Source organism: Ursus americanus, chromosome 26 (assembly GCF_024610735.1).
Source record: "Ursus americanus isolate L20-20 chromosome 26, mUrsAme1.1.p, whole genome shotgun sequence".
Classification (NCBI taxonomy): domain Eukaryota; kingdom Metazoa; phylum Chordata; class Mammalia; order Carnivora; family Ursidae; genus Ursus; species Ursus americanus.
Window position 1 is genome coordinate 15,121,379 of NC_142152.1, and position 24,036 is coordinate 15,145,414.

The 24,036-nt window shown below is 40.0% G+C and overlaps 1 long non-coding RNA gene across 3 annotated transcripts; it reads left to right on the top strand.

Moving 5' to 3' along the window:
• Positions 1-80: 80 nt before the first annotated feature.
• LOC123799048 (uncharacterized) lies at positions 81-12,897 on the top strand. 3 transcript variants are annotated; one of them, XR_006781485.2, is made up of 5 exons: positions 81-387; positions 1,580-1,709; positions 7,224-7,321; positions 12,229-12,381; positions 12,546-12,897. It is a non-coding gene; the product is annotated as an uncharacterized LOC123799048 (long non-coding RNA). The 3 variants fall into 3 exon arrangements; XR_015721800.1 differs by lacking the exon at positions 7,224-7,321 and having other exon boundaries at positions 94-387; XR_015721801.1 differs by lacking the exon at positions 7,224-7,321 and having other exon boundaries at positions 94-387; positions 12,549-12,897.
• The last annotated feature ends 11,139 nt before the right edge of the window (positions 12,898-24,036 follow it).

The window sequence follows — 24,036 nt, forward strand, 5'->3', positions numbered from 1 at the left end:
TTCCTGAGGGTCCCCTCCCTCCCTTTCCCCCCTAAGGCTCCTCCCTCTCCTTCTCCGCCTCCTCCAGCAGCTGATCCTCAGCTGCGGCCGCGCTTCCGCGACGCGCGGCCCTTCCGCCGGCCGCCGGCGCCGGGAGAACGCGGGCGGCGGCTGCCCCTCCCCCGCCGCGGGCTCCTGGCCGGAAGAACGCGGGCGGCTGGCCTGGAGACCGCGGGCGGCGGCGCGGCTTTCCCGCCCTAGCTCCTCCCGGCGCTGCGCCCACTGAGCGCCACACTCTGTGAAGTTGAGGGCGCGTAACAATCGGAGCGGTAGCGGGGCTGCGGGCTCGCCTTCCTGCCCCGGCAGCCGGAGGTCCTTCGCCGCCGGCGGGCTCGGCGGCAGGGCGAGGTGGGCTCCTCGCTCTTTTTTTCGGTGGGGACAATGCAGCCCGGGGTGGCAAGAGGGGTGAAGGACGGGCTTTGGTCGCCCTCCCTCGGTTCGTCTCCTCCTGGGGCCGCCCGAGCCCTGTCCAAAGGAAGGGAACCAGGAGTTAGGGCTGGACACGGGGTAAGGCCGCTTGGGGGTTTTGTGAGTACACCGTCCCTCCCCCACCAAGTAAAATTTTAATACTACCCCCCCCCCGTCCCCGGTTCAGTACTCCTTTAATACAGCCATTCAGTAAAAAGGCTAAACTGTTTCGTCTGGTAGATAATAAGAGTGGTATATGGGCAGGGGGCGGGGGGAATCTTAGTAAGTAGGACGAAAATTGCCCAAACTGAGTTGAGAAGGCTCTGAGAAACAAAGTACTTCTGTCCATTAGTTCCAGGTACATTGGCAAGACCAAGAAGCTTTATCCGAAAATAACAATTTACGTTATTTAATTGGGTGCAGTGAGCTCCTCTTCAAGGTCTTGAGTGGGAGCTCTGAGGCTGTACAGCTGTTAACCAGCAGCTGCGTTCCAGGCCAGAAGCAGCTGCACTTAAGCGGGTGGGGAGCCTCCGTGTTGACCCCAGTGAGGAGACTGGGTGTTAAGTGCTTTGGAATTCTACCAGATACAGTAAAAGTCCCCCCCGTCAGTGTACTGTATTTTTCCTAGAAGCTATCCTCTGTCACTGAAATAAACCAAGGTAAGCTACTAACATAGGCAGGTGTCAGTTTCGCCCTTTCAATTTAGCGGGAGTTCCATCCTCTGTATCCGAGGTAGCACATGGGCAGTTGAGTATACACCTATGAAATGGGGACTGAACATGGAAAAGGACACCCATCAGGCAAAATCACCTACTTCTACTTTTTGCAATAAGGCTATTTATACCGATAACATATGCAAGCAAGTGTTTAAAAGTCAACATTATAACAAATGTTGCTGAACTTAAATATTCACCAAATTTCAGAAATTATGGTTTTATTGGGCTATTATTTTCCTAAACAGGGAAGCGTGTAGTGCTGTCTTTTTAAAAAGTTTTGTTCTCAGGATGCTTCATAGTGTTTATTCATTATAATAGCCTCATAAAGATCAGTAGTAGTATATCAGCTTGATGAATGATTTTTTTAGCACCCAACATCTTTTTTTTTTTTTTAAGATTTTATGTATTTATTTTAGAGAGAGAGACAGCATGAACGGGAGGGGCAGACGAAGAGGGAGAAAGAGAATCTCAAGCAGACTGCATGGTGCCGGAGGCAGGGCTGGATCCCAGGACCCTGAGATCATAACCTGAGCTGAAGCCACCCAGGTGCCCCCCAACATCTTTTCTTCATAGCAATATAATGCGTAATTAAACATGTGTTTTTGTGATTTTACCAAAGTGTCCCCGACTCGACTGTAAAGTCTCTGAAAGAAGGGATCATGTCTTTCTGCTTACTGGGTATATGTCCAGAGCCAGTATATGCTGGCACACAGGGGCCACTTGAATATTTGTTGAATATTTGAATGATCTTAGGGAGTAGGGAAGAATTTGGAAGGGAAGGTAATGACTTCTGTTATGAAAGGATTGAGTTTGAGGTATTTGTGCTTCATTCCAGTGGAGGTGATTTCAAGGCCAGTTTCCCATCTCACTGTTCCTTTGCTTGAGGTACTCAATCCACATATTCAAAAACAGGAGTCATCTGGCACCTTCTAGATTAACGAGACATCATTGATACCTACCTTATTTGCTTGGGATGGAAGAGATGGACACAGTAATGATGTGGTTGAAGTGGCCTTTACTGTGGCAATATATGACACACTCTCAAGCTCTCCCCTCTTTAAACATATATCTTTTCTCCACAACTTTAAATGTGACTTGCTTTTCCCCAATCCCTGGAATAACTGTCCCATTTACCGCAGCCTAAAAATAGACCAGGATCTGATCACAAGCCAGCCCAATTCTAGGACTTTGCTAGAAATTTCCTTAACTGTTCAGTGACCAACCAGAACAGAAATGTAGGACCACTCAGTCTATTTATCTCCTACCGCTAGGCTGGGCAGCTTTTTGTAAGGAGAATGCATAAAATCTCTCTCTCCCTTGTCCCATAATTGGGGTTGCCAGATGAAATGCAGGATGCGCACTTCAGTATGAATTCCAGATCAACAGTAATTTTTTAGCATATGTATTTTCTGCACAACATTCAGAATATACTTATACTAAAGTAATTATTCATTGTTTATCTGAAATTCAAATTGGAGCATCCTATATCTTTTGCTAAGGCTGGCAACCCTACCTATAATATAATATAATCCAGCTTCAAAAGATCAAACCCCATGATACCTATTTGCTTTTATTACAAATCGAACATAGTTTCTTGTGTCATTTATTGCAAACTAATAATATTGTACATAACTATATAACATTTAATCAACTTCAGTGATCATATGAGCTTGGGCTTTCTGATATAGGCATTTATAGTGAAAAGTCCAGGACACTTAGCTTAAAAATAGCAAACGAAATTGGACTATTGAGTAATCTCTCCACTGCATAGAATGTACACGGGGAAAGGAAAAAGACTGAAACATTCATGTTTTTCTTACCTAGGCCCAGAAACTCCTACATAATAACACCATTTTGAATTTCATTCTGGAAAAACACTGTTTTGAAAACTCATTCTGGAAAAAACAAGATATGGAAATTACTTAGCATGCGAACCCTTACTCCTTGCTCTGCCATGGGGTGAACACTGATCAAACACAGAGTTCCCAGAAATTCATTTGTTCTTTGGCTTCTATTTTGTTTGGCCCTAATATCACCGAAGGAAGAGTAAAAAAATCTTTAAAAACTGACTACATGCTAAGGAAATGCTCAAACATTAGAAATTATTTATTTAAAAAACAAACCTAAGAAAATACTAAGCCTCTTCTCACATATTTACTAAATTTTAGCTTATTAAGAGCTACACATGGACACTAACATCCTCAGAAGCATTTCATTTAAAAACATTTTCAACTCCAAAATAAACTGCTACTCATAGATAAGAGATATTAATTCAGACAAAGATCAATGCCCTAACTATACATGTAATTCAGCTGTCATTTAAATTTTAAAGGATGTTATTTACTGGTCATTTCAAATAGATAGCAGTCAATTTTAATTTTGAAAAAAAAAATCTGAAATACAAATTTAACAAGATCTATAGGATCAGATATTTTTATAGCTTTAGGTCTTACATTTAGGTCTATGATCCATTTTAAGTTTGTTTGTTTATTTATTTGTGTGTGTGTGTGAGAGAGAGAGAGAGAGAGAGAGAGAGCTGGGGCAGGGACAGAAGGAGAAAGAGAATCCTCAAGCAAATTCCCCACTGAACAGGGAGCCTGACACGGGGCTCGATCCCAGACCCTGAGATCATGACCTGAACTGAAGTCAGCTGCTTAACCAACTGAGCGACCCAGGTATCCTAAGTTAACTTTCGTATATAGTGTGAGGTAGGGGTCTAACATTATTCTTTTGCATGTGGAGATCCAGTTGTCTAAGCACCATTTTTTAAAAAAGACTGTTCCTTCCCCATTGAATTGCTAGTAAATAGAAATGCAATTGATTTTTTATATTGACCTTATATCCTGCAAGCTTGCTTAACCAATTTATTAGCTCTAATAGTTTGTGTCTCTCAAATTTTCTATATACAAGATCATGTCATAGACTCATAGAAATAGTTTTAATTCTTCCTTTTTAATCCAGATGCCTTTTATTTCTTTTTCTTTTATTTCCAGCCGCGGCGGGAACCTTCGGTACAATGTTGAATAGAAGTAGTAAGAGTGGACATCTTGTCTTGTATCTGATATCAGGAGGAAGCTTTTAGTCTTTTAGTCACTACTAAATGGTATGTTAGCTGTGGGTTTTATGTGATGGTGATTCCCTTATCAGGTTGCAGGAGTTCCTTTCTATTCCAAGTTGTAGAATGTTTTTATATGAAAGGGTGTTAGATTTTGTCAAATATTTTTTCTTTGTCTATTGAGATGATCATATGGTTTCCTCCTTTGCTATATTATGTTGATTATTTTGTTAAATCAATCTTTCATTCCTAGATAAATCCTATTTGGGCATGGTATTTAATCCTTTTTATATGTGGCTGGATTCACTTTGCTAGCATTTTGTTGAGGATTTTTGTGACATAGGGTTGTCTTTAGTTTTCTTATGATATCTTTGTCTGGTTTGGGGATCAGGGAAATACTGGCCTCATAGAATGAGTTGGGAAGTCCATCTTCTATTTTTTGGAAGAGTTTGTGAAGGATTAGAATTAATTCTTTTTTAAATATTTGGTAGTGGGCCACCTGGCTGGCTTAGTTAGTAGAGCGTATGACTCTTGCTCTCGGGGTCATGAGTTCAAGCTTCATATTGGGGGTAGAGTTTACTTTAAAAATAAGTAAATAGGGGTGCCTGGGTGGCTCAGTCGGTTAAGTGGCTGCCTTTGGCTCAGGTCATGATCTCAGGGTCCTGGGATTGAGCCAGGCTTCTGGCTTCCTGCTCGGCAGGGAGCCTGCTTCTCTCTCTCCTCTCTTTCTCTCTCTCTCTCTCTCAAATAAATAAATTAAGAATCTTAAAAAAAAAACAAACCCTCCTATTTGAAAATAATAAAAGGTAAACAAATAAACCTATTTAAAAACAATTTTTTAAAAATAAACATTTGGTAGAATTCACTGGAGATGTTGCCTGGCCTGGGCTTTTCTTTACGGGAAGATTTTGATTACTGATTTAATCTCTTTACTTGTTATAGTTCTATTCAGATTTTCTGTTTCTTCTTGATTCAGTTTTGGTAGTTTGTGTGCTTCGAGGAATTCATCTAGGTTATTTAATTTGTTGGCATTTTGATAGTATTCCCTTATAATTCTTCTTCTTTCTTCAGATTTGGTAATAATATCACCTCTTTCATTCTCGATTTTAATAATTTGAGTCTTCCATCTTTTTTCTTCTTGGTCTAGCTAAAGATTTGTCAATTTTGTTGATATTTTCAAAGAACCAACTTTTGGTTTTGTTTATTCTATTTTTTGTTGTTGTTGTTTCTCTATTTCATTTATTTCTGCTGTAGTCTTTATAATTTCCTTCCTACTGCTTGCTTGGTGTTTAATCTTCTTTTTCTAATTTTTTAAGTTGAAAGGATTGTTACTGATTTGAGATCTTTATTTTTTTTTAAGATTTTATTTACTTATTTGACACAGAGAGAGAGCACAGTCGGGGAGCAGCAGGCAGAGGGAGAGGGAGAAGCAGTTTCACTGAGCAGGGAGCCTGATGCGGAGCTCGATCCCAGGACCCTGGGATCATGACCTGGGCCGAAGGCAGATGCTTAACCACTGAGCCACCCAGGTACCCCGAGATCTTTATTTTTAATGTAGATGTTTAGAGCTATTCGTTTCTATTTAAGCACTGTTTTAACTGCATCCTATAAATTTTTTGTATGTTGTGTGTTTTCATTCATCTCAAAGTGTTTTCTAATTTCCCTTTTAATTTCTTCCATGAATCATTGGTTATTTAAGAGTGTATAGTTTCCACACATTTGCAAATTTCCCAAATTTCCTTCTGTTCATTGATTTCTAACTTTTTTTGAAGGGGTGCATTTTTTATAGGTCTTGAAGTGAGTTCCCAGGCTGTGTGGTAATTGAATTCAGTAAAGTCAGAATATTAGTTGTTACTAGAATTTTCAAATCATATTCCAACTTACTTTCCAAATCTTTGATTCAAGTTTGCCGTGCATAATTCTTCATGATGAATGAAATCTAGTTTGAAATAAACTTTATGGAATGAAAGTGGACAGAAATTCTCAATGGCCAGGATTATTCATTTGGTATTTATTCAGTGACATTTTCTGTGCTATTCTATACCAACCATCTGGGTTTTGTGTATTTGAAGTTGTCTTGACAAAATCATCATGACCCAGCTGCTTTTACTTATTTTTGATTTCAGGCTTGCACATGAATGGTGAGTGGCATGAGAAGCTGTTAACACTTATTACTTATAGCACCAGGTATCAAGCCATATAACCAAGGTATCTTTTCCAGAGATGGTCCCACGAATTTATAATGTTTTATGAGCTCTTTAGTGTGTCAAATACCATTTAGAAAATAAAATTGGGGGGCGCCTGGGTGGCACAGCGGTTGAGCGTCTGCCTTCGGCTCAGGGCGTGATCCCGGCGTTATGGGATCGAGCCCCACATCAGGCTCCTCTGCTATGAGCCTGCTTCTTCCTCTCCCACTCCCCCTGCTTGTGTTCCCTCTCTTGCTGGCTGTCTCTATCTCTGTCGAATAAATAAATAAAATCTTTAAAAAAAAGAAAAAAGAAAAAATTGGGCAATTCCTTTTCCCCAAAGTAAAATACGCTCAAGGAGAAGCCAGAAGATTCTCTGGCACAGAAGTCAGATTGGAATTGTCTTTATGGGTTCAATGGTAACGAAGGACAGGCTGCTGGAAGATGAACTGACCACAGCACGTGTTAATAAACTTGTTCCCCTTCCTTCTGAATGAGCTGCATGAACTCATAATATAAATATAATTAACATTCTTGACTAGAGATTCCATTTAAGTTGGAGCTGGTGATATACTGGTTATATACTGGAACTGGTTATTGACGAGCTGCTGGAAGATACTTACCTTTCAAATTACAAAATGATAAAAACTTACGGGGTCTCAGAAATCGCTTGGTCAAATCCCTTCACCATTCATGGTTTGTCTTGGTCACCACTGAATCTATAACATGAAGAAGAGTTCCTGACTTACTTGTTGTCAGGTGAAGGAATCTCCCTGAAATGCCCCTATTCAGGACTCTCTCTTTTCTCTTTCATGTCAGGTCCAGATTCCTTTATCTGCCTGTCAAGTCCCTCCATGATTTATCTCCACCATATCTATAATGAGATTCCCTGTTACTCCTCATCACATACCCACCAGGTAGGCTGGTAGCCACTTCTTCCCTATGTACCTCTGTGTATTCTCCACAATATTCTACATATTTTAAGGTCCACTTCATCTATCCAAATCCTATACCTCCATGAACCCCTTCTCTGGCAAATAACTTACATACATTTCTTTTAGCTTTATAACAGTCCTGTGCGGTTGGACATGAATTCATCATTCATTCATTCATTCATTCAAGGAATGTTTATTGAGCACCCACTGTGTGCCACTGCCATAAGTAGGCATAAATGATATAATAGCAAAAAAGAAGACCCTGACCAATGTTTCTAGTACTTACAGGACAGAGATGGATGTTAATCAAATAATCATGCAGTAAATGTAAAATTACAACAATACTAACAATTGCTAACATTTATTGGACATTAATCATGTGACTGGCACTGTTCTGAGTCTTTTACAGATATGAACTCATTTAATATTCTCAACCACCCTATGAAGAAAGTACTATTGTTCCATTTTGCACAAAAGAAAAATAACAGTTGTGGTACATGAAAATATGTGATGCCTCAGTTTTCACATACGTTCAATGGAGTTGTTATGATAAATAAATTCTTATGGGTAGAGCCCTTAGATCAGTGTCCGGTGAGAGATTAAAAGAAGGAATCCTTTCAAAGACATTAAAGAGAACTGTGATCTGAAGGACAGGTCGTTGTGGATGAGGCCAAGCAGATGGTTGGGGGTGGTGCTCCAAGCAAAGCACATGCAAAGGGTCTGTGGGCAGAGAAACCTAGAAGGCCCATGTGGCCGAAGGTGGGACGGGGACACCGTATCGGGTGAGGGTGCAGTTAGACTACTGCTACATTCTGCAGGGACCTGGCCCTATTAAAGATTTCAGTCTTTACCTAAGGTCACTGGAGGGTTTTTAACAGGGGCCTTATACAATCAAACATGCATTTTAAGGGCACGTGGCTGGCTCAGTCAGTAGAGCATGCAACTCTTGATCTCAGGATTGTGAGTTCGAGCCCCATGTTGGGTGTGGAGCTTACTTTAAAAAACAAAAACAAAAACAAAATGCATTTTATAAGATTATTTTGGCTATTATAAGAAGATAGGATTGGAAGTGGCTGGGAGTGGTTTGAAGTAGAGGATTAGGAAGTTTTACAGTAATAAGGGGAGAGAAGGTGGCAGCTTAGACAAGGGTACTGAACGTGGAGTTGGAAAGAAGTAGGTGGATTTAATATAAAAAGATAGAATCTGGTGATGGATTTGAGAGAGTGGGGAATGACGGGACAAGACATCAGGAAACACGTAGGCTTTTTACTTGTATGTCCACTGAAATAGAACCCCTGGGAAACACTATGTTTTGAGGAGAGACAAGGAGATCAGTTATATGCATATTGAATTTGAGGTGCCGCTGAGGCTTCCAAGAAGAATTGACAGTAGGCTGAGCTCAGATACGTGATCAAAGCTGGAGTCATTGAAATGGAGGTGGTGGTAAGGTCTTAGGCGTGGACAAGAATATTCAGAAGTATCAAGTGGGAAGAAGAGGGGTGCCTGGGTGGCTCAGTTAAGTGTCTGCTTTCGGCTCAGATCATGATCTCGGGGTCCTGGGATCAAGCCCCACATCTGGCTCCTTGCTTAGCGGGAAGCCTGCTTCTCCCTCTCCCTCTGCTTGCCACTCCCCCTGCCCGTGCTCTCTTGTGCACACTCTCTTTCTCTCTCTGTCAAATAAATATATAAAATATGTAAAAATAATGGTTTAAAAAAATTTTTTTTAGGTGGGAAGAAGAGAGAAGAAGGCCGAAGGCCTAGCATTGAGATGTTTGGGTTTAATGCTTGAGTAAGGGAGGATATATTTACAAGGAGTCGGAATAGCCACAAGTATAAGAAAAAAATTAGAGTAATATTGTTATGGAAACTGGGACAAGAGAGCATTTCAAGGAGAGAGTGGTCAATTGTGTCAATTGTTGCTGAAACATCAACAAGATGATTAAAAAATGTTAGATTTGTTGACATCGGTGTTTCACTGGAGAGACACCCATGACCTCAATCAGAGCTCCTTCAGGGGAAGATGGACTGAACAGTGAGTGGAAGGAAAAGAAATGGAGGCAGTCAGATGAGCTGCTGGAAGGGAACTTAGGGTTCAGGAAGGGTTTTGTCTGTTTTTAATTAAAAAAAAGTTGAAAATGTTTAAAAGCCATTGAGAAGGACCCTATTCAGAGGAAAAAATTGAAAAAGATACACAGATGAAGCCAGACTGTGCACTCTACAGTCGACAAGGCAGGGCAGAAGAGATACAAAGGACAAGAAAAGAATTTGGCCTTAGTTAGAAGGAGGACAGCTCCTCCATCCTCCATTAAAATAGGAGAGAAGGAAGACAGGTTGGGTACAGGTGAAGGTAGGATTATATGTTTGGTAGGAAGAAGAGTGCCCATGGGATAGTTTCTACTTTTTTTCTGTCAAGGAAGGCAAGGTCATCTATTGAGAGTATAGGGCAAGAAGGGGGGAACCAAAGTTTGATGAGAGAGGGAATGATCGAGTTAACAGAAAATTGGAGAATGGGATGACCCAACCTAAGTGATGTTTAGGGCTCATTTGGAAATTCTCTGGAGCCAATTTGCCCTATTATATGACTTTCTAAAACAGTGCACAAACTGCCCTTAACCAGAGCCATAGAGAAAACAGGTAATTAAGTTCATTCAGGTTTGGGGATTTTCCAGGTAGATGAAGTGAAAAAAGGAAAGAGAACAATGGAGTTTAGGGTTGTTAGTGTTGACAAAACAGTGAAATTATAGATCATGGAATCCAACCTGGAGCAGGAGGGAGAATGAGAAAGAAATTGAAAGAAAGCTGATGAGGGTCAATGAATGAGGTCCCAATGAGGTTGAGAAAAGCTATAGGAGTAGTTAACAGGCAACTTGGAAAGAGAGATTTTAGTTAAAGAAGTTGCTTGAATTAGAGATTCTGAAACTGACACAGTTACAGATGATAGCTGGGTCCAAAGGATGATGGAAGGAGTGGGTGGTTCCAGTGAAGTCAAGAAGGATGTTGAGATCAAAGAAATGAGCGGCCAGGACCCAAGTGGATGAATCATCTTTTTGATTGTTGAAGTCACCCAGGATAATGGCAGGGCTTACGATAGAGAGGAGTAAAAGGCCAAAGTCTTTGCTTAAATGAAAGGGGAGTTACATGAGTACGACAGATAAAAGCAAGAAGAGGAAAAGAGTGGGGTAGGTGGATGACATGGACCTCAGAGAAGCTAGCTGTTCTTTTTCTTTTTAAGCATAAGCGTAAGAATAATAGCCAGGAAATAGCAACGAGAAGCAAACAAAAACAACAATAAACCACAACCTCACCTCTGTTAAAGGAAAATTTTAAAAAACTATAAAAAAATTAAAACCATGACTCTTACAAAGATATAAAATGAAATGTGTTAAAGATTTTAGTTAACCTGTATTAATGAGAGAACTGGTAAGATATCCAAAGGTAAATCCACATAGGTCAGCAAAATTGAAATGAACTTGAAAATGTAGGCAAAACTGGCTTCTATCCATATTAGGGGAGGCAAGTGAATTGAATTTCCACTGGACAGAATTTACTGTGTGTCTATAGACAAGAATTATTTCGGGATGCCTGGGTGGCACAGCGGTTAAGCGTCTGCCTTCGGCTCAGGGCGTGATCCTGGCGTTATGGGATCGAGCCCCACATCAGGCTCCTCTGCTATGAGCCTGCTTCTTCCTCTCCCACTCCCCCTGCTTATGTTCCCTCTCTCGCTGGCTGTCTCTATCTCTGTCAAATAAATAAATAAAATCTTTTAAAAAAAGAATTATTTTGCATTACTATCAGTTGTCTACAGTTTGCAGAGTTGCAAAATACCTCAAAAGCAATGAAAGGCTAGAATCTGATAACCTGGAAGGGTCTGCTCTGAAGAATGCATAGTTTTCCATTGGAAATACTGGTTATAGTTTTTGCTTATTCCAAATTTCCACACACTTCTCATCCCTGAGGTACGTGGTACCTGAAAATGTAAACAGCACCATTTGGGTGGGACAACAGGAAAATCGCATCTTTCAGGGAGAGTCAGTCAGATTTTAATAAAGACAAATTGAAGAGAAAGCTTGACAAGACAGGGACTTTTGCAAGTTATGGATAATGAGTTCCAGAAAGCACAGTGGAAGGAAGAGTTTGGAAGGTAGTATGAGGCTGGGAGAGAGGCAAGGATGTAGGGAGTAATGTAGACATAGCAGACTTTCCAACTGTGGTTCCCAGTGGGAGAGTGGGGTTGCCCTCCTCCCTTAGGGTTGTCAGATAAAACACAGGAACGCAGTTTAATTTGAATTTCAGATAAATGAAGAATAGGACTAAAAACAAGTATGTCCTTTTGTTTTTGTTTTTTTCTTTTTTTTGTTTTGCTAAATCTGGCAACCCTACCCTAAGCGGACCCTTGTCACTGCTGGAGAAGTTTTAGATCGTCACAACTGCTTGTGTGTGGGCCGTGCTATTGGCATTTAGTAGGTTGAAGCCAGCGATGCTGCTAAATAACTTACAATGTACAGGACAGTCCCCACAAAAAGAATTTTCCAGCCCAAAATGTCAGTAGTGCTCAGGTTGAAAAACCTGGTATTTGAACAATCATCTCCACATTTTTTGTTGTCACAAACTCTCTTTCAAACATTTTTTTAAAGGATTTTATTTATTTGAGAGTAGAGAGAGAGAGAGGAAGAGCACAAGGTGGGGGGAGGTGCAGAGGGAGAGGGAAAAGCGGACTCCCTGCTGAGCAGCTTGGTCCCAGGACCCTGAGCCACCCAAGCATTCCTCCTCTAAACACTTTTTAACATGAGCCTATATTATTGATACACTGTATACATGTGATAATGTCCTGATATATATATGTGTGCATTTTTAGTATTTTTAAAAGATTTTATTTATTAATTTGACAGAGTGAGTGAGAGAACACAAGCAGGAGGAGCAGCAGGGGGAGAAGGAGAAGCAGGCTCCCCACTGAAGAGGGAGCCCAACTCGGAGCTTGATGCCAGAACCCCGGGATCATGACCTGAGTGGAAGGCAGACCCTTAACCCACTGAGCCACCCAGGTACCCCTTGTGTACATTTTTAAATCGCAAAAATGTTTTAAAATTAAAAAATAAAGGATAAGATGAAGATGAAAGAAACAATATTTTAAAATATAAAACTTTGTTTATTATCTAAGCCCTTTTTGCTCCCGTGAACTTTGTTTGTTTGTTTGTTGTTTTTTAAGTAGGCTCTACACCAAACGTGGGGCCTGAACACACGACCCCGAGATCAAGAACCAGATGCTCGGGGCATCTGCGTGGCTCAGTCAGTTAAACATCTGTCTTCAGCTCAAGTCATGATCGCAGGGTCCTGGGATCGAGCCCCGCATCGAGCCCCGCATCGAGCCCCACATCGAGCCCCCACATCGAGCCCCCACATCAAGCCCCACATCGAGCCCCACATCGAGCCCCACATTGGGCTCCCTGCTCAGCGGGGAGCCTGCTTCTCCCTCTCCCCCTGCAGCTCCCCTGCTTGTTCTCTCTCTCTCCCTGTGTCAAATGAATAAATAAAATCTTAAAAAAAAAAAAAAAAAAGAATCATATGCTCTACCAACTGAGCCAGCCAGGCTCCCTGAACTTTTTTTTAAAGCAAGAGCAGGGATTCCTGGGTGGCTCAGTTGGTTAAGCATCTGCCTTTGGCTCAGGTCATGGTCCTGGAGTCCTGGGATCATGCCCTGCCTTCGGCCCCCTGAGGAGCCTGCTTCTCCCTCAGCCTGCTGCTCCCCCTGCTTGTGCGCTCTCTCTCTCTCTCTGATGAATAAATAAATAAATAAAACCTTAAAAAAAAATAAAGTAAGAGCAATCTGATTTTGATTCATTTTTGAAATGGTGGCTTAACATACTATGATTCTATGATTTCTGAAGTTTGTATCTATGATCTATTACTTGGCTCTAAGGGAAATGAAATTCACAAAAATATAAAGGATCCAAACGGGAAAATACTTGGCTGGCTTAGTCAAACATGAAACTAGTTTTTAGGTCCCATTCAATTTTACTGAAGTCCAGCTGGTCAATTTTTATCTTCCATGATATCAATCAGTTACATTTGCAAATTAATCAGAAGATGTTATATAAATATATATAATTTATATAATACATATATTTTATTCTGGAAAGAGAGAAAGAGAGAGCATGAGCAGGGGGAGGAGCAGAGGGAGTGGGACAAGCTGACTCTGCGCTAAGCATGGACCTCAACTCAGGGCTCAATCCCACAACCCCAAAATCACTATCTGAGCCAAAACCACGAGTCAGACACGAAACCAACTAAGCCACCCAGGTGCCCCAGAAGTTGTTATATTTTTAACAAACATATTTAAAATCCACTGAATCTCTTTTATTTGGAAGATTTTTAACACAGTAGAAAAATATTTCCAAGGTTTTATCTGTGCAAACATGAGCCTTTTTATAAGTGACATACTTCTAACAAGGTGCTTGGTTGGCTCAGTTGGTAGAACATGTTATTCTTGATCTCAGGGTCCTGAGTTCAAGCCCCATGTTAGGTGTAGAGCCTACTTTAAAAAATATATGTAAATATATATATATATTACATCTGTATTTTTTTGGCCAAAAACAACCCACCAAAATTAACATCACTTTCCAAAATATTTGTTGGTAGTAGCTTTCAAAAACCAGTTGTTTTCTTATTCATTACACTATCAGCTTTAGCTTGAAGGAACAGTTGTAAGACACATTTTTTTGGTGTTTATAAAGTAGCATACTACTGACAATCTCCTTATTGAAAAAATCAGCAAAGTTCAAATGTTTGTCTTTTTGTAAAAGAAAAGTCACTTATTTATAGGTTCTGACAACTATTTTAATACTTTGACCGGAAATACCTAGCAAATCTGAGTGAAGCCAAATACCTTTGTCATCAGTCCCCATTTCATCATAGACCACTGGGTTAAAGATTCTGCTACATGAGTCTTATTTCTACAGAAATGAACACATTGATGTCATCCCCTAAGCACAAAAAATAACATGGGCGAGTACCACTATCAGTCCATCTGCACCATGGAACTCCTATGTCTCCCTCCAGATACCAAAATGACTCACAACCAGCTGGCATCCAGACCAAATAAGGATGCCAGTGTCCATCTGTATATTAAATAGTAGCAAAGCTGAATTTTTAAAATTTTTTTTTAGATTTAAAATGTAAATAGAAATCTAACATTTTCTTTTAACATTCCAATGGACCATCATGGACGCCCTGGATATGCCCATCCTACTCCACTTCGGGGACCATTCCTTTAGAGGATGGGGTAGCATGGGGCCATTTCCATATCATTGCCAAGGAACGTGAGGCCTGGACAGGTTGCAGTTAATTGAAGTTAGAGGGGCCTGGGATAGAGCTTACTAAAATGGCTCCATCATTCATCAGTTACATAGTGTTGTGCACATTACGTAATCTCAGTCCTTCTGTTTCTACATTTGTAAAATGGAATAATATTGTAGAGATAATATCTCATGGGACTGATGAGAGGATTAAATAAAATAATTGTGTTAATATAACCATAATACCTTTCCTAAATCCTCACAAATTGAGCACATTCCCCAAACCCTTGCTCTTAGCCTTGACCCTTCCACCCATTCGTGAAGATCATGCAGGCCATCAGCTGAGAACTCCTTCAATTTTAGGTCTCCCCATGGCAAAATTCCTCTTATCCAAGCGCAGCACTTCCACTGTGCTCTGCAGCCATCTCATGTTATCTCTTTGTGGACCTTGTTCCATCAATTATTCCCTTTCTCCTATATACTAATTCACTCCAATGCTACTGTCCTTTTCTCCTAAGGAGAAAGTATGTTGGCAAGTATGTTCAAGTATCTCCCAACACTGAAAAAACTGAAAAAAAAAATTTTTTAACTTAGGTAATGTTAAAATCCTACCTAAGAATTAGGTAAAGTTAAAATTTATGCTCTTCCCCTATTTCTGGAAGGAAACTAGAAATAACAGCTTCTTTAGTATTTATAGATCTACCTCATTATTTTATTGATTGATTGATTGATTGATTTAGAGAAAGAATGGGTATGGGTATGTGGGGGGAGGGACAGAGGGAGATAGAATCTTAAGCAGGCTCCACACCAGCCCAGAGGCTGGGGGGGGGGGGAGGGCTTAATCTCTCAGCCCTGAGATCATGACCTGAACTGAAATCAAGAGTCTTTGGATGCTTAACTGACTGAGCCACCCAGGCGCCCCTACCTCATTATTTTAAATTGGGTAACATAATGTTCCATAGTCAACAAATATTTCTTGAGTGTCTACATCGTTCTTTGCACTGATGATATAGCCTTTTTTTTTTTTTTTAGCGAGAGAAAGAGAGACGTGTGCAAGCAGGAGTGGGGAAGGGGCAGAGGGAAAAGGAGGAGAGAGAGATCTTAAGCAGACCCCATGCCCAGCATGAGGTGGGGCTCGACCTCAACAACCCTGAGATCATGAGCCAAGCTGAAATCGAAAGTGGGATGCTTAACCGACTGAGCCACCCAGGTGCCCCAAAGATCCAGCATTTAAGCCGAAGCAGGAATCAGCAAGTCAACAAGGTAAACAAGTAAAATATGTATGTTAGATAAGTACTTTGAGTTTTGAATAGAGTGATCCGAGAAAGCATCTCTGAGAAAAGTAACATTTGAATAAAGATTAAAAGGAGGTGAAAGAGAAGCCCTTATGGATATCTAGGCAAAGAACGTTTCAAGAAAAGGAAATAGCAAATGCAAATGCCTTGAGGCAGGAGAATGCTTGCCATTCAGTTATAGTTACAGTATCCACATAGGAGGGATGTCAATGACTACTCACTTTCGATCAAGGTCCTACTGAAATATACTAAAACCAAAAGACTAAATTGTAAAGTTAATGGCTACCGGGATTCCTTATATAAAATAAAGGGGAATCAGGAGAGATTCTCACTAAGTACACACACAAAAAGTTACAAGAAAATACTCATAGCTGTTATTGTGCTCATTTCTGTAAGTGCTTACAAGGTCCTAGTTGACGCATATAACTGTGGTCTTCCACTATCCATTCATTATTTCCTTTGCCCTCCGCTCGAAACTTTGGGTTTTTTACCTGGTGGGGTGAACCAAACTTTCATTCCTGAATCTCTTTCAGGGTCCTACTTTCTTTTGATGGCTTTAATTTCCCATTAATCTTTCCTATTAGATGTAGAAATGCTCAGTGGCTTACCAGAGAATCTCCTGGATTCCAGAGAAACTCTCAGGACACTGTCCCTATTATGTAACAGAGATGCGATTCCCCCTTGGCAATTAGGATCAATCCCCTCATCCAGGGAGTAATCCTTTTTTTGGCTGTTGGTTCCGTGGCATGAAGAGCCCAAAATGGATAGGTGACATCTCAACCTCCCATTCTATGGAACTATTACTATGTTTTGTGGTAGAAGATTTCCCTGTTGGGAATTAAGGCCTCCAAACCAATAGAATTCAAATTTGCAGAAATAGGAAGTAAAAATTTTGTAGATTATTAGGTGTAAGAATGAGGAAAGCCACTTCCATTTCCAGCCTTTTTGTTTGTGGATCCATTCATTCTGGCTGTAGAAGAAACAGCACCATACATTGAAGGATACACTAATTTTGTAAGACAATCCCAATCTTTCAAGATGCTATCTCCCCACTGGCATTGGCATTGAAACCAAGCCATCACTAGGCTATTTCAGCATTCTGTCAGGCCAGCTGCTTCTGGATAATGAGGTATGTGGAAAGATCAATGAATTCCATAGACACGAGCCCCTTGCCACACTTCTTTTTGGTGAAACATGTTTCTAGATTAAAAGCAACACTGTAGGGGCACCTGGATGGCTCAGTCAGTTAAGCGTCTGCCTTCTGCTCAGGTTGTGATTCCAGGGTCCTGGGATTGAGCCCTGTGTCAGGATCCCTGCTCAGTGGAAAGTCTGCTTCTCCCTCTCTACTCTCTCTCTCAAATAAATAAAATCTTAAAAGAAGAAGAAGAAGCAACACCATAAAACACCATTACAGTAAATAAGGCGTTCCGTTTAAGTCCGTGGATGTGGTGCTGGCAGAAGCACCATATGAGCAGGGAAGATAAATCCATACCATAATATATGTCTATTTCATAAGGACAGATAGCTGTTACCTCTGATATAAGGAGTCCAGTGTAACCAATTGGCTACTAATTGGCTGACTGCTGCCCCAGGGAATGTCGTACTCAGGGTCCAGCCCTAAGTTCGTAACTGGAAGTATGTTAGGCTTACTGGGGGCTTCGCCAGTCAGACTTATTGAGGGGAAGCTGATGTTGTTGAATCCATGCATAGTCTTCATTTCTGTAACATGGCCACGCTGTACTTGGACTCCTTGAGCAAGCACTGTTGTGTCTGGAGAAAGTCACATTTATACTCCATGTCATCTTGTCCATCTGATTGAGAGCCTCTTCTGCAATGGATGACCTTTGTGAGCATTTTTATGGGACTCAAATATCACTACAATCTGCCCATTTGAGAGGTCCATCCACATACCTCTTTCCCCATACCTTCTTTCTACTTATCTTCAAATGCCACTGTTCTTTCCACGTCTCTAAGCATACAGTGAAATCATTAGCAACTACCCAGTAATCAGGGTAGATGTGTTCTGGCCAGTTCACAGTCCAGGTAAAGTGGACAACCAAACATATCTCCTGGAGATCTACCCACTGAGAGGATTCTCCTTCACCACTCTCCTATCTTTCAACGTTACTCCTATGAAGGTTGTAATACAGGTGACTTACTTTGGTTGATTGTCACATGTTAAATCAACTTTCTGTTCCTCAAATAATTTTTGTCTTTTTTTTTCTTGGTCATTCTGACTGGAGGCTTGTGGACTTTGTTAATTTTTAAAAAACAGCTTTTGTTTTCATTGATTTTTGCCGTTTTTCTCCATTTTCTATTCTGTTGATTTCTGCTTTTATATTCATTATTTCCTTCTATTTCCCCTGGGCTTAATTTGCTCTTGTTTTCTAATTCCTTAAGGTGAAAATGTAGATTATTCCTTTTAGATCTTCTTTTCTACTATACATGTTTAAAGCTATGACTTTCCCTGTAAGTGCTGCTTTACCTGTATCCCACAAATATCGAAATGTTTTCATTATCATCCATTTAAAAATATCTTCTAATGACTCTAGATTTTTTGACTTGTGGATTATTTACAAGTATGTATACCGATGTCCAGATATTTATAGTTTTCTTAGAATCTCGTTATTGGGGCACCTGGGTGGCTCTGTCAGTTGAGCTTCAGCTCTTGGTTTTAGCTCAGGTCATGGTCTCGGGGTCTCGGGGTTGTGAGATTGAGCCCCACATCAGACTCCCCGCTCAGCATGGAATCTGCTTGTCCCTCTCCCTCTGCTCCAACCCCAGCTTGTGCACGTGCTCTCTCTCTCTCTAATAAGTAAATAACTTTTTTTGAAAAAAAAGAGTCTTGTTATTTATAATTTAATTCCAGTGTCAGAGAAATTTTCTTTAAAATTTTCAAGGTTTATAAATTTATCAAGACTTGTTCTATGGCTTAACATATGATCTATCCTGGTGAATATATCATTTGCGCTTGAAAAGAATGGTACTTTGTAGTTGTTGGGCATAGAGTTCTATTAATGTCCATTAGCACAAAGTAGTTAATTGTGTTGTTCAGTTCTTAAATGTCTTTGATGATTTTCTACCTCGTTGGACTATCAATTGCCTATAGAGGGATGCTAAAATCTCCAACTATGATTGTGGCATTGTCTGTTTCCCTCTCAATTCTGTCAATTTTTTCTTCATATATTTGGAAGCTCTGTGATTAGGGATATACATATTTATGATTGTGATGTCTTCAAATATACTGACCCTTATATTGCTATAAAATGCCCCTTTTTGTGTCCTCTGGTACTTATCATCTTGAAATCTGTTTTATCTGTTATTAATACAGCTACTCCACTTTCTTACGCTGTCTTCATGTCTTCTATTTACTTTCAAACTCTCTGTACCTTTATATTGTATTTTATTTACAGTGTGTGTTTTATAGGTAGTAAATAGTGGAGTTTGCTTTTTTATGAAGTGATTCTGCTCATCTCTGTCAGTTGAAGTGTTTAATCAATCAACATTTAATGCAATTATTAATATGGTTGGAATTAGGGCTTCTATTTCATTATTTGTTTTCCATTTGTCCCCTCTAATTTTTGTTCTTCTGTTTTTCCTTTCCTGCCTTTTTAATTATTTAAATATTTTTAAAATTTAATTTTAATTCATCTACTATCTTTTTAGCTATACTTCTTATATTACCTTTTCAGCAGTTCTAGATAATTCAATGTGCATCCTTAACTTTACACAATCTACTTAGAATTACTATTGTACCACTTTATATAGAATGTAGAAACTTTGCAAGTCTACAGATCAATTTTCCATCCCCCCGTTCCTTTACACTATAACTGTCTTATATACCGCAACTACAAATGTTGTAAACTTCACAAGGCGATTTTTACTTTAAACAGTCACGTGTGTTGTTGTTTTTTAACTGTGAGGGGAAATAAACCTCTTGCGTATTTACCCAGATATTTGCATTTCTGATGTTCCTCACTTCTTTCTGAAGATCTGATTTTCTACCAGGTACCATTTCTTCTCAGCTCAAATAACTTCCTTCGGTATTTCTTATAGTACACCCTTGCTGGTGATGAATTCTTAAAGATTCCTTTTTTTTTTTAATTTTTTTTTAATAAAGTAAGCTCTATGCCCAACATGGGGCTTGAATTCATAACCCTGAGATCAAGAGCTGCACATTCTACCAACTGAGCCAGGCTGGTGCCCCCTTTTGGGTTTTTTTTTTTTTTTAATCTAAAAGTTTTTCTTTTGCCTTCATTCTTAAGGATGTTCTCACTAGTATAGAATTCTGGATTGTCAGTGTCTTTTAGCACTTTAAAAACAGTCGTCCGTGGGGCACCTGGCTGGACAAGTTGGTAGAGCATGTAACAATTGATCTGGGGGCTGTAAGTTCAAGCCCCAAATTGGGTGTAGAGAGTACTTAAAAATAAAATCTTTAAAAATGGTGTTTCGCTGCCTTCTATCCTCCATTTTTTCTGATGAAAGTTAGTAGGTTATTTTTATCCATTCTCCTGTATGTAATGAGTCATTTTTCTCTTGCTGCTTCTTCTAAGACATGCTCTTTGTCTGGTTTTCAGCAGTCTGAATATGCTGTGCCTAGGGATTGTTTTCTCTGAATCTATGTAACTTGGGATCTGCTGAGATCTTTGAGCCTGTAAATGTATGTCTATCAACAAATTTGGGAATTGTTTGATCATTTGATCATTGTGTCTTCAAATATTTTTTCTGTCTCTTTTTCTCTTCCCTCCTTTTGGGACTCAGTTTGTTATACGTCAGAGCTTTTGCTATTGCCTGGGATCTCCGAGGTTTTGTTCCTTTTCTTTCCAATAATTTTTCATTTCTGTTTTTCATATTGGATCCTTCCTATGAATCATTTCTATGAATCATATTGGATTATTTCAATGAATCTATCTTGAAGCTAAGCTGACTCTTTTTGTCATTTCTATGCTGTTGTAAACTTACCCAGTGAATTTTTTAACATGCTTTCACACACATTCTTAACATGCTTTCACACACACACACACACACACACACACACACACACACACACATAATACATATACATATATCTCAGGTCTGGAATTTCATTTTGTTCTTTTCTATCATTTCAATTTGTCTGAGATTTCCTATCCGTTTACACATTATGAGCATTTTTCCTTTACGTTATCAAATATAGTTTAATATCAGCTTTAAAATCTTGGCTAATTGCAGCAACTGTGTCATATTGGTGCCCACGTGGGTTCCTTGTCATTTCTTTTAAGAAGATGTGATACACAGTCTTGTGTCTTTGTGTCAAGTAATGTCAAGTAATTTTGAATTGTTTGTTGTGGAGAGTAAATTCTGTTATTTTCCTTAAAGAGGATTTATTTTGTGGTGGTTCTGTTTGTTTAAGCACGCCATTAATTTGGACGGACTCAAACTCCAGACTCTGTCTCTGAGCTGCAGCACAAATCTCAGTTCAGTTATTTTTCCTTTGGTTGGGCTGCTTGTAGACTTCCCTGAGCATATGTGGCTCAGGGGTTCACTAGAAGCTGAGCAGTGTTTAAACACGAGTTGAGTGGCTCCCTCTCTCTGGTTCTATCCTTTATTGGATTCCCGTCTCATTGTCTGGCTGCTGTGGTTCCCCCCAGTTCTCTCCTTTGGTTGTTCAGGCCACAAAGACTGGATTTTCTATCAGTATTTTCACATTCCAAGTAGCACTGGCTGAAGCCTGCCCTAAGGTTAAAGACTTTAAAGAAATTCACCCCACGCTATTTCTTGTAAGTGTTGACTCCCTGTCAGAATCTATCTGCATTTTTTCACTCTCCAGTGCCTTCAGGGAGTTGTTTTTTAGTGTATTTTGTCCAGGGTTTATGTCTGGTCCAGCACAGGGCCTTACTAGGACATATCATAAGTGGATAACTCCAATAACATTTTATTAAGTTATCCATTTAATTTAGGACACAGGATCAATCACCCACTGCCAAAGATTCTTGCATATCAAAACTTTCTGAATAGCACTTCATTTCTGCTACTCATTATGATAATTGTGCTCACGTTTTTTTTTAAAGATTTTATTTATTTATTTATTTATTATTTGAGAGAGAGAGAGAGAGAGAGCACAAGCAGGTGGAGGGGTAGAGGGAGAGGGTAAAGCAGACTCCCTGTTGAGCAGGGAGCCCAACATAGGATTTAATCCCAGGACCCTGAGATCATGAATGCAGATGCTTAACTGACTGACTCACCCAGGCACCCCTCACATTGTTTTTTTTTAAATTTTTACTTTTTAAATAAGCTTTTTATTTTATTTAATTTAAAGATTTATTTATGTATTTATTTGAGCAAGAGAGAGAGAGGGAATGGGGAGGGAGAGAGTCTTTAAGCAGACTCTGTGCTGAGCATGGAGCCTGACGTGGGGCTGGATCTCATGACCCTCAGATCATGATCTGAGCTGAAACCAAGAACCAAGAGTCAGACGTTTCACCAACTGTGCCACCCAGGCACCCCAATAAGCTTTTTATTTTAGAATAGATTCAGTTTTACAGATAACTTATGAAGATAGAACAGAGTTCCCATATATCCCACACCCAATTTCCCCTATTATTAACATCTTATTTTGTATGGTACATTTGTCATAATTAATGAACTAATATCATTACATTATTATTAACTAAATTCCATGCTTTATTTAGATTACCTTAACTTTTACCTAATATCCTTTTTGTGTTCCAGGATCTCATCAGGGATACCACTTTATATTTAGTTGACATGTTTTCTTAGGTTCCTCTTGGCTGGGACTTTTCCTTGTTTTTGATGACCTTAACAGTTTTAAAGAGTATTAATTAAGTATTTTGTAGAGTGTTATTCAATTGGGATTTGTCTGATGTTTATCTCATTAGACTGGGGTTATGTGTTTTTAGGAGGAAGGCCACAGAGGGAAAGCACCATTTTCATCAAATTTTACCAAAGGGTATTGCAATGGGCTAAATTGTGTCTTCCCTCAGCCCCACAAATTCTTATGTTGAGCCCTAAACCCCAGTTTGACTGTATTTGGAGATAGGGTCTTTAGAAGGTAATTAAGATTAAATGAAGCATTAATGGTGGGGCCCTAATCCAATAGGATTAGTGTCCTTATAAGAAGAGACACCAGATCTCTCTCTCTCTCTCTCTCTCTCTCTCTCTCCATCACATGAGAATACCGTGAGAAAGCAGCCATCTACAAGCCAGGAAAAGAGCTCTCGACAGACACAGAATTGTCCTGTGCCTTGGACTTGGACTCCTCAGCCTCCAGAACTATGAGAAATAAATTTCCGTTCTTGAAGCCATCTGGTCTGCGGCATTTTCTTATGGCAGTCCTAGTTTATTTAGGCAGGCATATAGTGTCAACATGACTTACAGCCTTGATAACCTGGCTGAGGTAGTTTTGTCAGGTTTCTACATTGTAAAGCCACTCTTTCCTACCAGCCTCTTTTCATAGTATACTCTTTGTTGTTGTTGTCTTAAAGATTTTATTTTTAAGTAATCTCTACACCCAACATGGGGCTTGAACTCACAATGCCAAGATCAAGAATCGCATGCTCGGGGCACCTGGGTGGCTCAGTCGTTAAGCATCTGCCTCCGGCCCAGGACATGATCCCAGAGTCCTGGGATCGAGCCCCACATCGGACTCCCTGCTCCGCTGGGAGCCTGCTTCTTCCTCTCCCACTCCCCCTGCTTGTGTTCCCTCTCTCGCTGGCTGTCTCTCTCTCTGTCAAATAAATAAATAAAATCTTAAAAAAAAAAAAAAAAAAAAGAATCACATGCTCCACGAACTGAGCCAGCCAGGAACCCCCTGTACTATAGTCTTTGGAAGGAAGTCTACAGACTGTCTCTTGACCCACATTGTCTTTGACCTCTGCTACTCCAGGATCCCATATCTCCATTGAAAGCAGGGAACCCATGTCAACTGTAACTTCTTCCTTCATCAAATCTATCTACAGGAAACAGCCACCACATAGCTTATGGGAATACCGGTGCCCATCCACTAATATATTTCTCAGTGCCTTAGTGGACAGAGTGTTCTCTGGGATTTCTTAGGTGACATAGTGAGAGACTGACCATTCATACATGATATATCTACTCCAGCCTTTCT